This window comes from Sapajus apella, unplaced genomic scaffold, assembly GCF_009761245.1.
Source record: "Sapajus apella isolate SASKATOON/1434 unplaced genomic scaffold, GSC_monkey_1.0 scaffold149, whole genome shotgun sequence".
Taxonomy (NCBI): domain Eukaryota; kingdom Metazoa; phylum Chordata; class Mammalia; order Primates; family Cebidae; genus Sapajus; species Sapajus apella.
Window position 1 is genome coordinate 593,261 of NW_022437089.1, and position 12,098 is coordinate 605,358.

The 12,098-nt window shown below is 44.6% G+C and overlaps 1 pseudogene across 1 annotated transcript; it reads left to right on the top strand.

Moving 5' to 3' along the window:
* The first annotated feature begins 4,648 nt into the window (after nt 1-4,648).
* On the top strand, nt 4,649-6,572 carry LOC116541269 (annotated as a pseudogene). The gene is made up of 2 exons (XR_004264766.1): nt 4,649-4,663; nt 5,205-6,572. The product of XR_004264766.1 is annotated as a carbonyl reductase family member 4 pseudogene (transcript).
* The last annotated feature ends 5,526 nt before the right edge of the window (nt 6,573-12,098 follow it).

Genomic DNA, 12,098 nt, shown 5'->3' on the forward strand with positions numbered 1-12,098 from the left:
CATGGGCAACAGAGTGAGATCCTGCTTCAACAAAAAGAAAAAAACAACTTTATTGAAGTGTAAAATTTACATATAGCAAAATTCACCCTTTTGAGGTTTACAGTTCAATGAGTTTTGGTGAATGTTGCGCAACCATCACCAAAACCATGCTCTAGAGCATGCCATCACCTCTCCGAATTCCCAAATGCCCTTTGCAGCCAACCACTCCCTCCACTCCCCGCCCCTGGCCACCAGTGATCTGATTTCTGTCTTTTCTAAACTTTACTACAAATGGAATCATATAGTATGTATTCTTTGGTCTGGCTCCTTTCACTCAGCATACTTTTTGAACTTTGTTTGGCTGGATCAGGGTTTATTCAGCCATTCACCCGCTGAAGGACACTTGTGTGGTTTCCAGCTTTGTGTGAATATGATGGAGCAGCTCTAAACATTTATGTGCAGGCTTGTGTGTGAACGCATGTCTTCATTTCTCCAAGGTAATCGCTAAGGGGTGGATTGTTCGATCCAGTGGTAAATTGATGTTGACCTGCCTTTGTCTTTGAACTGTGCAGGTCAGCTGGTCACACAGTGAACACTGTTGTTATCTCTGGATGTATTCATGCCAGTTGAGTATTTGTCCGGCTTTCCTCATTTCTCTCCCCCATCTCCATTTTATTATTTTTTCATTATTGTTCTTGTTATGCTTTGAGATAGAGTCTCACTCTGTTGCCTAGGCTGGAGTACAGTGGTGTGATCATGGCTCACTGCAGCCTCCACCTCCTGGCTCCCCAAGAGAGCTGCTACTTCTGCCACCATTCACAGAGTGGAGGATTGGGAGACGGCCAGTGTAACCTTTGAGTTCAAAAGGACACCACCAAAGTCATGACCTGAGGATCAGCAAGATGGGACTGGGAAGCCATTGCTACCACAAATGCCCCTCAACAACCAAGAAGTGGAGGTTAGACCCCAGAAATTCCTTGATGTGCAGCAGAAATGCAGCCCACACAGCAGGAGGGTGGCCTCCCTTCCATCAGACTTTACGTGAGCATGCCTGATTGGCAAAACTGAATTTGCTTCCCAAATCCCGGTTGCTCCGGAGTCTGGGACGTTTCCAGCATCTGCCGTCCAGAGCCCAGAAGGAGGTGAGAGCTGTCAACAGGCCCAGGCAGACACTCTGCTCTTGGTCATCTTGTAGATGGATTGCATTTGCTTTCTTGTTCTATTTTCCCCTCTCTTTCTTTAGAATCGCTCTATGAATTTTTTAATAGTTCCTCTAGCTATTTTAACATGCATTCTTAACAAACTCTGAAGTTAACCAATACCTCTGTTCTGGTGGTTTTGATGTAGGTCCATAATTGTTTGATACTCTTGCCTTCAAGAGATGGTGCCTAATTCTCCTTCCCTTGAGTATAAGCTGGACCTGAGCTGGACTTGGTGGCTTACTTTTTTTTTTTTTTAACGGAGTTTTGCTCTGTTGCCCAGGCTGGAGTGCAGTAGCGCAATCTGGGCTCACTGCAACCTCTGCCTCCTGGGTTCAAGCGATTCTCCTGCCTCGGCCTCCTGAGTAGCTGGGATTACAGGCGTGAGCCACCACGCCCGGCCTATTTATTTATTTTTGAGATGGAGTTCAAGGCTGGAGTGCAATGGCACAATCTTGGCTCACTGCAACTGGTCCAGGCAACTGAGGCCAAGGTTGGAGCAGGCTCTGTGATATGCAGCATGTCCATCTGTTATGGACTGAATGTGTGTGTACCCCCAAAATTTGTATGTTGAAGCCAAAACCCCCAAGTGGAGCATCTAAAGAAGATGAAGTAGGCATGAGTCATCATGCTGTAAGCCCAGCACTTTGGGAGGCCAAGGTGGATGGATCACCTGAGTCCAGGGGTTTGAGACCAGCCTGGGCCGCATGGTGAAATCCTATCTCTACAAAAAATACAAAAAGTTAGCCAGGAATGGTCACACACACCTGTATTCCCAGGTACTTGGGAGGCTGAGGTGGGAGGATCACTTGAGCCTTGGTGGTGGAGGATACAGTGAGCTGAGATTGTGGCACTGCACTCCAGCCTGGGTGACAGAGTAAGACCCCACCTCAAATAAGGAAAGAGAGAGAGAGAGAGGAGAGAGAAACAAAGAGAAGAAAGAAAAGAAAAAAAGAAAGAGAAACAAAGAAAGAAAGAAAGAAGGAAAAAGAAAGAAAGAAGAAAGAACACAAGACAAACATTCTTCCCTCCCCTCCACCGCTGCCCCTACCATATGAGGACACAGTGAGAAGGTGGCCATCTGCAAACCAGGAAGAGAGCCCTTACCAGAAATGGACCCTGCCAGACATTGATCTGGGACTTCCAACCTCCAGAATTGTGAGAAGATAAATTTCCATTGTTTAAGCCACCTGGTCTGTGGTATTTTGTGATGGCAGCTGGAACTGACTAAGACATCAACTATGTCTAAGTCACTGGATGGTGGGCATCTTGCTGGGCCTGTCCTATGTGACCACACTGAAGTCATGCACTCCTTTGTTTTTCCCTTAAACTCGACCCATGAAGTCCCAGGCTTTGAACAGAATTGCTTGTTTGCCTTCACCACTCCTCCTCCCAGCCTGGAGGTGATCATGTTACTGTGTAGACTGCCCATGAATATCACAATCCTGCCACATGGTCTTGTCCAGCCCTGCCTCCCTTCCACTCAGTGCACCTTCTAGACTGTCTCCACATACTGTTGATTTGAAAATGGAAGTGACTGGCTGGGCACAGTGGCTCATGCCTGTAATCCCAGCACCTTGAGAGGCCATGGTGGGTGAATCACTTGAGGTCAGAAGTTCAAGACCAGCCTGTCCAACATGGTGAAACCCCATCTCTACTAAAAGTAAACAAACAAACAAAAAAATTATCGGGGTGTGTTGGCACATGCCTGTAATCCCAGCTACTCCAGAGAGTGAAGCAGGAGAATCACCTGAACCCAGGAGGTGGAGGTTGCAGTGAGCCGAGATCACGCCACTGCACTCCATCCTGGTCAACAGGGCAACAGAGAGAGACCGCATCTCAAAAATAAAAGAAAGAAAGAAAAAAGAAAATGAAGGTGACAGATTAAGCACATGCATTTGCTTTTTCTTCCTCATGAAATCACACCAAAATGACAGTAAATGGCTTTTTAAAAAGAAAAAATTCCCAAGGACAGAAATAATGGGAAAATAGATAACAGCAACAAAATCATTGGAGCTGAACAGTAACTGACTGATGCCGCAGACCCAGGAAAGCGGGGCAATAGGGAAAGCTGAGCACCACCTGAATTTCACTGCACAAAGCGGAGGTGAGTATGGAAGTGCCATTGACAGTCTGTGGAAGAGGCGGTTAGATCTCCACATGCTTTTCTCCATCCCAACGGAACAGAATGTTCATTCTTTGGAGAGGGTGAAACAAAGAATGTTTCAAGGGGAGAATACCAGAAGCAGCTTAGATGGCATCAGATTAAAAGTTAGGGGTTTAAATGAATATTTACCTACTGAATTTGGATCACTTTGGGTCCTCTTGGCCCACTCTGTTTCTCAATTGCTAACAACCAGCCTCAGGCATCAGGCTAAAGATCTCTCTCTGGGTATTTGGCCATCCCAAGATGAAGGAGCTAAAGGTAGTAAAATTGGGGTTCTCCAATAAAACCAGCCCAGCTAGATCATCCTACGATGAAGCTCATAGTTTACAAGTCCTTCCCTTCCAATCAGCTCATTAGTGCCCATTCTTTTTTTTTTTTAGACGGAGTTTTGCTCTTGTTGCCGAGGCTGGAGTGCAATGGCAGGATCTTGGCTCGCCACAACCTCCACCTCCTGGATTCATGCGATTCTCCTGTCTCAGCCTCTTGTGTAGCTGGGATTACAGGCATGTGCCACCAGGCCCAGCTAATTTTGTATTTTTAGTAGAGACAGGGTTTCACCATGTTGATCAGGCTGGTCTTGAACTCCTGACTTCAGGTGATCCACCTGCCTCGGCCTCCCAAAGTGCTGGGATTACAGGCGTGAGCCACCACGCCCAGCCCTCCCCATTCTTAAATATGAGAAGACAACCAAGGTGTCTGGTAATTAGAGGAAAACCTCTAACATGAAAGCAGGAAAGATCAAGATCAAAACAAAGAGGAAGACAATTGGTGGGAAACACAACAATCAGAGATAAGAATTTTTAAAAGTATTAAATTAGGGAGATAATAGAATGTAAATATATCCATCAAACAAGAATAGGATGCTATAAAAAAAGGAACATTCAGAGAACAAACAAGAGCTTTTTGTGGAAGCATACATTAAAAATTCAATAGACAGATATTTTGCTTCTAACATGTTGGAAATAGATGCTCGGTGCCACAAAGAAAAATTAGCACTGAGACAAAGGATCTTTCAGCAACGAAATTTTTACTTCTTGGACTGTAGGAAGGGTACTCACTAGCCATCTTGCCACGAGAGTACAATGAACACAGGAAAACACACAAATTTATTCCTTACGCATTTGGGGTCATCCTTCCTGCTGTGTCTCATCTCGGTTGGTTGGAGTCAGACCTCACCAGCTAACTAAAACCGAATTGGCTAACAATTTAAAACTTTTCTAAACAGATAAAAGCAATGGAGAGCTGGGACATGCCTGTGAGCACGTCCAGCACAGATATCTTGGTGAAAGTACAAGGACACAGAATGTACTACGTGCCTGTAAGCATGGCGTGTCTAACAGCTACATAGGATAGGGCTTCACAAAGTTATTAACACACTTATTCTTTAACAAGAAAGGAAACGTTAAAAAGGAACTTTTCTACTTCCTACAAACAAAATATAGAAAGTTGCAAGACAACATCACTCCCGCCCTAGCTATAAGAAGAAGCTGGATCACCTACAAAATCATGGAATTTTTTCTCTTTTAAGCCTATCAGGAAGGTGATGCTGCGGTGAAAAAAGAATCAAAATCTTAAAAAGCCCTTTCTAGGAGAAAAGAGCTCCATAGCTGCTTTTATTTTTGGCAGAGCAGCAGCAGGAAGCGGACACTGCAACAAACTTGTGTAAGAAAGAAACAGAGAAACTTTGAACACATTTTAAAAGGCTGAGTGTGGGACGGCATGAGGCTGCAGACACTCTAATGCCTCTGATTCAAGAGAGCTTGCATTCAACCACTAACTCTTTTGCATGGGCCTTCATCAAGAAAGTTTGAGCCCCCGCGTGCGGCGCGGCAACTGGGTGTCCGGTTACCGCGCGGTAGTTAGCCCCGGGAACCTCGCTTTCAGCCGGACCCTGGGACTGCACAGCGCCCGCCCGAGCCCTTGGGGCTCCCTCCGGCTCGCGGCCTCCGCAACCCGCAGGAGATCATTTGGCATTTAGCTGTGATGTTGCTAAAGAACATGATGTTCAAAATACATTTGAAGAGATGGAGAAACACTTAGGTCGAGTAAATTTCTTGGTAAATGCAGCTGGTATTAACAGGGATAGTCTTTTAGTAAGAACAAAAACCGAAGATATGGTATCTCAGCTTCATACCAACCTCTTGGGTTCCATGCTGACCTGTAAAGCTGCCGTGAGGACTATGATTCAACAACAGGGAGGGTCTATAGTTAATGTAGGAAGCATTGTTGGCTTAAAAGGCAATTCTGGCCAGTCTGTTTATGGTGCCAGTAAAGGAGGATTAGTTGGATTTTCGCGTGCTCTTGCTAAAGAGGTAGCAAGAAAGAAAATTAGAGTGAATGTAGTTGCACCAGGATTTGTACACACAGATATGACGAAACACTTGAAAGAAGAACATTTAAAGAAAAATATTCCCCTTGGAAGGTTTGGAGAAACACTTGAGGTGGCACATGCGGTTGTATTTCTTTTAGAATCGCCATATATTACAGGGCATGTTCTGGTAGTGGATGGGGGATTACAACTCATGTTGTAATTTACAGATTATTCAATTCTAGGGGTGGTTAGCGTCAAGGGCACACTTTGGCTACTGATTAGATAATTATACGTACATGGGTAACATTTGCTAATCAAACTTGCTGATGCTACAAATGTTAATTTCTGTCTTTATAAAAATATGTCTGAAAAGAACAATGTGTGACAAATTATGGGTTGGTTTTTTTTTTTGATCTAAGTTAACAGCAGTGTTGTTTTGTTTAAAAAGCCTTCATGATATACAATTCACATACCGTATAAATCTCACATTTAAAATATATAATTCAGTGGTTTTTAGCATATTTAAATATATGTGCAACCATCCCCCCAGACAAATTGTGTTTTCTAAAGGGTATGTATCACTTATCTTTGGTTACCTTATAGACTGTAGCAATCTTAATGTATAGACATTTTGCAAGTCATATAAACAAGTATTGATTTATGTATTTTGCCTCAAAAGTGAAAAATTGTATTGTCTAATTATGATGAATTATTTTATTGTATCAAGCTGAATTTTCTAAAAGTTAACCTTGTGGGTTATTGCCAAAATAAGAGTATTTAGAGGACAGTGACTAGTTGTCAATACTTAAGCAAGCCCACTATAGATAAATATGTTCCTTTTGTATGTGCTTGGGTGATCAGTTTTTATATGGGTTGCAAAACATAGTGTTTATTAAATAAAGTCATGAATTCAGAAAAAAAAAAAAAAAAAAAAAAGAAAAAAAGAAAGTTTGAAAGCAAAGCAGGTAGGCTGAGAGATACTCTCCAAGGTAGAGATGCGCTCAGGCTGCTGTGGTCTAGATGCAGGACAAGGGAACGGACAGGAAACCCCCCTGGCGCTCCTGACCTTCCACTGAGTACAGAGCAGCTATAATTGGTGACTGCACCAGGGCAGGAGAGCTGAACACTTCATCCCCAAGCTCTAGGAAGTCTTAAGGCGGGACAGAAGAACTGAAAGAAACCTTCCAGTTGATTCTAAGCCTTACACGGAATACAAGGCAGAGGCCAACTACGGCTGGAGTGGAGGCTAAAGACCACCAGAGGCACCAATGCTCCGGAATCTGCTGAAGTCTACAGGTGAGGCAGGAGAACCAAGGAAACTCCCAGCCACTCAGATCACAGTTCTGATCCTGCTCTGAAATCATTAGAACTGAGTCTACGCAAAGCAACAAGAAACCCCAGACTACACTGAACTATACATCCGCCTCTAACACACACACACACACACACACACACACCACAGACACACACAAACACACATGCACACACTAATAGCCTGACAATAAGGGTCATGCCCTTTTTTGGGCATAATTTTATTTGTTGTATTCCCCACTGTTCTATTACATGTATTTACCACAGAAGGGGTAAATATATATGATTTTTTACTTCTTAGAAATAGTCCAGGTGTGGTAACTCACACCTGTAATCCCACCACTTTGGGAGGCTGCAGTGGGAGGATTGCTTGAGCCCAGGAGTTTAAAACAGCCTGGGCAACATGGCAGGACTCTGTCTCCACAAAAAATACAACAATTAGCTGGCTGTAGTGGCACATGCCTATAGTCCCAGCTACTCAGGAGACCGGGAGGTCAAGGCTGCAATGAGTTGTGATCATGTCACTGCACTCCAGCCTGGGTGAGAGTGAGACCCTGCCAAAAAAAAGAGGCCGGCAAGGTGGTTCTCGCCTGTAACCCTAACACTTTGGGAGGCCGAGGTGGGCAGATCACTGAGGTCAGGAGTTCCTGACCAGCCTAACAAATATAATGAAACCCTGTCTCTACTAAAAATATAAAAATTATCCAGGCGTCATGGCATGCACCTGTAGTCCCAGCTACTCGGGAGGCTGAGGCAAGAGAATCACTTGAACCTGGAGGTGGAAAATGCAGTGAGCCGAGATCCTGCCATCTCAATCCAGCCTGGGCAACAAGAGCAAAACTCCGTGTCGAAAAAAAAAAAAGAAATAAAAGAAAAAGGGATTTGGGAAGGGCTCACCTGGGTAGTCCTGGCCCAGGTCTTTCTGTGGTGGCTGTCAGATGGTGGCTGAAGCTGGGACAGTGTGGTGCCCCAGCAACTGAGAGCTGGCTGGCCATCTCTCCCTCTTCATATTGTCTCAGAGCCCCCCACCTTTTTTTTTTTTTTTGAGACACAGCCTCACTCTGTTGTCCTGGCTGGAGCCAGTGTGCGATCTTGGCTCACTGCAATCTCTGCCTCCCGAGTTCAAGCAATTCTCATGCTTCAGCCTCCAGAGTGCCTGGCATTATAGGTGTACATCATCACACCTAGTTTTTGTATTTTTAGTACAGACGGTGTTTCACCATGTAGAACAGGCTGGTCTCGAACTCCCAACCTCAGGTGATCTGCCTGCCTCGGCCTCCCAAAGTGCTGGGATTATAGGCGTGAGTCACCGCCTGGCCTCAGAGCCATTTCATGCGGTCATTCCATGATGGCTGATTTGGTCTTTCTTGTAGCCTCAGGGAAGTTGGAATGCTTACATGGTGGCTAAGGGCTTGAAGAGTGAGTGTCCCTGCTAACAAGGCAGAAGCTGCATTACCTTTTCTGCACCAGCCTCGCAAATCAATCAGCACCACTCTTACCGTATTATCTTGAGTACAAGAAAGTCACAAGCCTGCCCGGATTATAGTGGGGGAGGGTTAAATTCCACCTCTTGATGGGGAAGTGGCAAGGTTCCAGGAGAGCATGTGGGATGGGAGATATTGTTGGGGCTACCTTTGAAAAACACAATCTGCCACACACACCAGTTAAAAGGCAGAGACTGTCAGGCTAGATAAAATAGCTATATGTTATTTACAAGAAGCACATTTGAAGCATAAAGACACAGACATGTTGAAAGTAAAAGTATGGAAAAAGATATACCAAGCAAACACTGAGCATAAGAAAGCTGCCATGGCTATCATACTAATATCAGGTAGAGCAGAATTCAAGACAAAGAGTATTACCAGATATCAAGAGGGACATTTCATAAGGAAAAAGGAACACATAATCGAGAACACATAACCATTTCAAATATGTAAGCACCTAATCTACTAAATATATGAAACAAGATACGGACAAATCTCCAAACACACTGGCGACTTTAACATTCCTTTCTCAGTAATTGATAAAATGAACAGTAAAAAAAAATCAGAAGAATATAGATTTGAACAACACTATCAACCTAATTGACTCAGTTGATATATACGGAGCTCTCCATTCAACAACAGCAAAACGCATTCTTCTCAAGTGCAGATGGAGCCCTAACCAACATAGACTTCTTATACAAAGTACGATTTCTGACCACAATGATGTTGAATTAGAAATCAACAACAAAAAGACATCCAGGAAACGTCTAAGTATTTTTAAATGAAAAAAATCTACTTCCAAATAACCCATGAACCAAAGAAGAAACCACAAGTAAAATTATTATTATTATTATTATTATTATTATTATTATTTGAGACAGAGCTTTGCTCTTGTTGCCCAGGCTGGAGTGCAATGGCGCAATCTCAGCTCACTGCAACCTCTACCTCCTGCTTTCAAGCGATTGTCCTGCCCCAGCCTCCCTAGTAGCTGGGATTACAGGCATGCGCCACCATGCCCAGCTAATTTTGCATTTTTAGTGGAGACAAGGTTTCTCCTTGTTGGTTAGGCTACTCTCGAATTCCCGACCTCAGGTGATTTGCCCTGCTCAGCCTCCCAAAGTGCTGGGATTACAGGTGTGAGCCACCATGCCCGGTGTAAAATTATTAATACAACATATTTTTCACTGAATAAAAATGAAAACAAAATATCAAAATTTGTGAATTCCACAAAACAAATGATTAAAGGAAAATGAACTACTTATATTAGAAAAGCAGAAAGGTCCCAAAATAATTATTTGAGTCTACTTTTTTTTTTGAGATGGAGTCTTGCTCTGTTGCCCAGGCTGAAGTGCAATGGTGCAATCTCAGCTCACTGCAACCTCTACCTCCTGGTTCAAGCAATTCCCTTGCCTCAGCCTCCTGAGTACCTGGGATTATAGGCATGGACCACCATGCCTGGCTAATTTATTTTGTACTTTTTTTTTTTGTAGAGATGAGGTTTTACCATGTTGGCCAGGCTGAAAGTCTCTAAGAAACTGGAAAAGAGGCCTGGGCGTGGTGGTTCATGCCTGTAATCCCAGCACCTTGGGAGGCTGAGGTGGGCAGATCATGAGGTCAAGAGATGGGGACCAGCCTGGCCAGCATGGCGAAATCCCATCTCTACTAAAAATACCACAATTGGCTGTGCGTAGTGGCTGGTGCCTGTAATCTCAGCTACTCCAGAGGCTGAGGCAGGAGAATTACTTAAACCCGGGAGGTGGAAGTTGTCAAGATTGCGCCATTGCACTCCAGCCTGGTGACAGAGAGAGACTCCATGTCAAAAAAAAAAAAAAAAAAAAAAAAAAAAAACTAGGAAAAGAAAAGGGCAAATTACATACAAAATAAGCATAAAGGAGGGAATAATAAAGTTAAAAAGTAAAAATAGTAAAAGAAAAAAAAGAAAAGAGTAGGCCTCATGTCTTATAATCTCAGCACTTTGGGAGGCCAAGGTGGGAGGATCACTTGAGGCCAGAAGTTCAAGACCAGCCTGGGCAACATAGCAAGATCCTGTCTCTACAAAAAATTTAAAAATTAGCTGTGTGGGCCGGTCGCGGTGGCTCATGCCTGTAATCCCAGCACTTTGGAAGGCCGAGGCGGGCAGATCACGAGATTAGGAGTTCGAGACCAACCTGGCCAACATAGTGAAACCCCGTCTCTACTAAAAAAAAACAAAAAAATTAGCCAGGCATGTTGGCACATGCCTGTAGTTCCAGCTACTCAGGAAGCTAGGGCAGGAGAATCGCTTGAACCTGGGATGCAGAGGTTGTGGTGAGCCGAGATCATGCCACTGCACTCCAGCCTGAAAACAGAGCGAGACTCTGTCTCAAAAAAATTAAAAAAAAATTAGCCAGTTGTGGTGGTAGTCCTAGCTACTGGGAGAGGCTGGGGCAGGAGAACTGCTTGAGCCCAGAAGTTTGCAGTTGCAATGAGCTATTAGCACACCTCAGCACTCCAGCCTGGGTGACAGAGTGAGACCCTACCTCTAAACAACGTAAACCCCAAACAACAACAACAAGACAAAGCAAAACAACAAAGAGTAAATGGGAGACTGGGCGAGGTGGCACGCTCCTGTAATCCCAGCATTTTGGGAGGCCAAGGAGGGCAGATCACGAGTTCAAGACCAGCCTGGCCATATGGTGAAACCTTGTCTCTACTAAAAATACAAAAATTAGCTGGGTGTGGTGGTGCGTGCCTGTAGTCCCAGCTATTCAGGAGGCTGAGGCAGGAGAATCACTTGAACCTGGGAGGCAGAGGTTGCAGAGAGCCAAGATTCTGCCACTGCACTCCAGCCTAGGCAACAGAAGATTCCATCTCAAAAAATTTAAAAAAAAAATTTTTTTTACAAAAGAATAAATGGGGCCAGGCACCGTGGCTCACCCCTGTAATCCAAGCACTTTGGGAGGCCAAGGTGTGCGGATCACGAGGTCAGGAGATCAACACCAGCCTGGCTAACAAGGTGAAACCCTGTCTCTACTAAAAATACAAAAAATTAGCCGGGCACAGTGTCTCACACATGTAATCCCAGCGCTTTGGGAAGCCGAGGCGGGTGGATCGCAAGGTCAAGAGATCAAGACCACCCAGGTCAATATGGTGAAATCCCGTCTCTACTAAAAAATACAAAAAATTAGCTGGACATGGTGGCGCGCGCCTGTAATCCCAGCTACTCGGGAGGCTGAGGCAGGAGAATTGCTTGAACCTGGGAGGCAGAGATTGCAGTCAGCCGAGATCGTGACACTGCACTCCAGCCTGGCGCCTGGTGACAGAATGAGACTATGTCTCAAAAAAAAAAAAAAATACAAAAAATTAGCTGTGGTGGCCCGTGCCTGTAATCCCAGTTACTCAGGAGGCTGAGGCAGGAGAATTGCTTGAACCCAGGAGGCAGAGGTTGCAGTGAGCCGAGATCTCACCACTGCATTCCAGCCTGGGCGACAGAGCAAGACTCCATCTCAAAATAATAATAATCATAATTTGCAGGCCGGGCGCGGTGGCTCAAGCCTGTAATCCCAGCACTTTGGGAGGCCAAGGCGGGTGGATCACGAGGTCAAGAGATCGAGACCATCCTGGTCAACATGGTGAAACCCCGTCTCTACTAAAACTACAAAAAAATT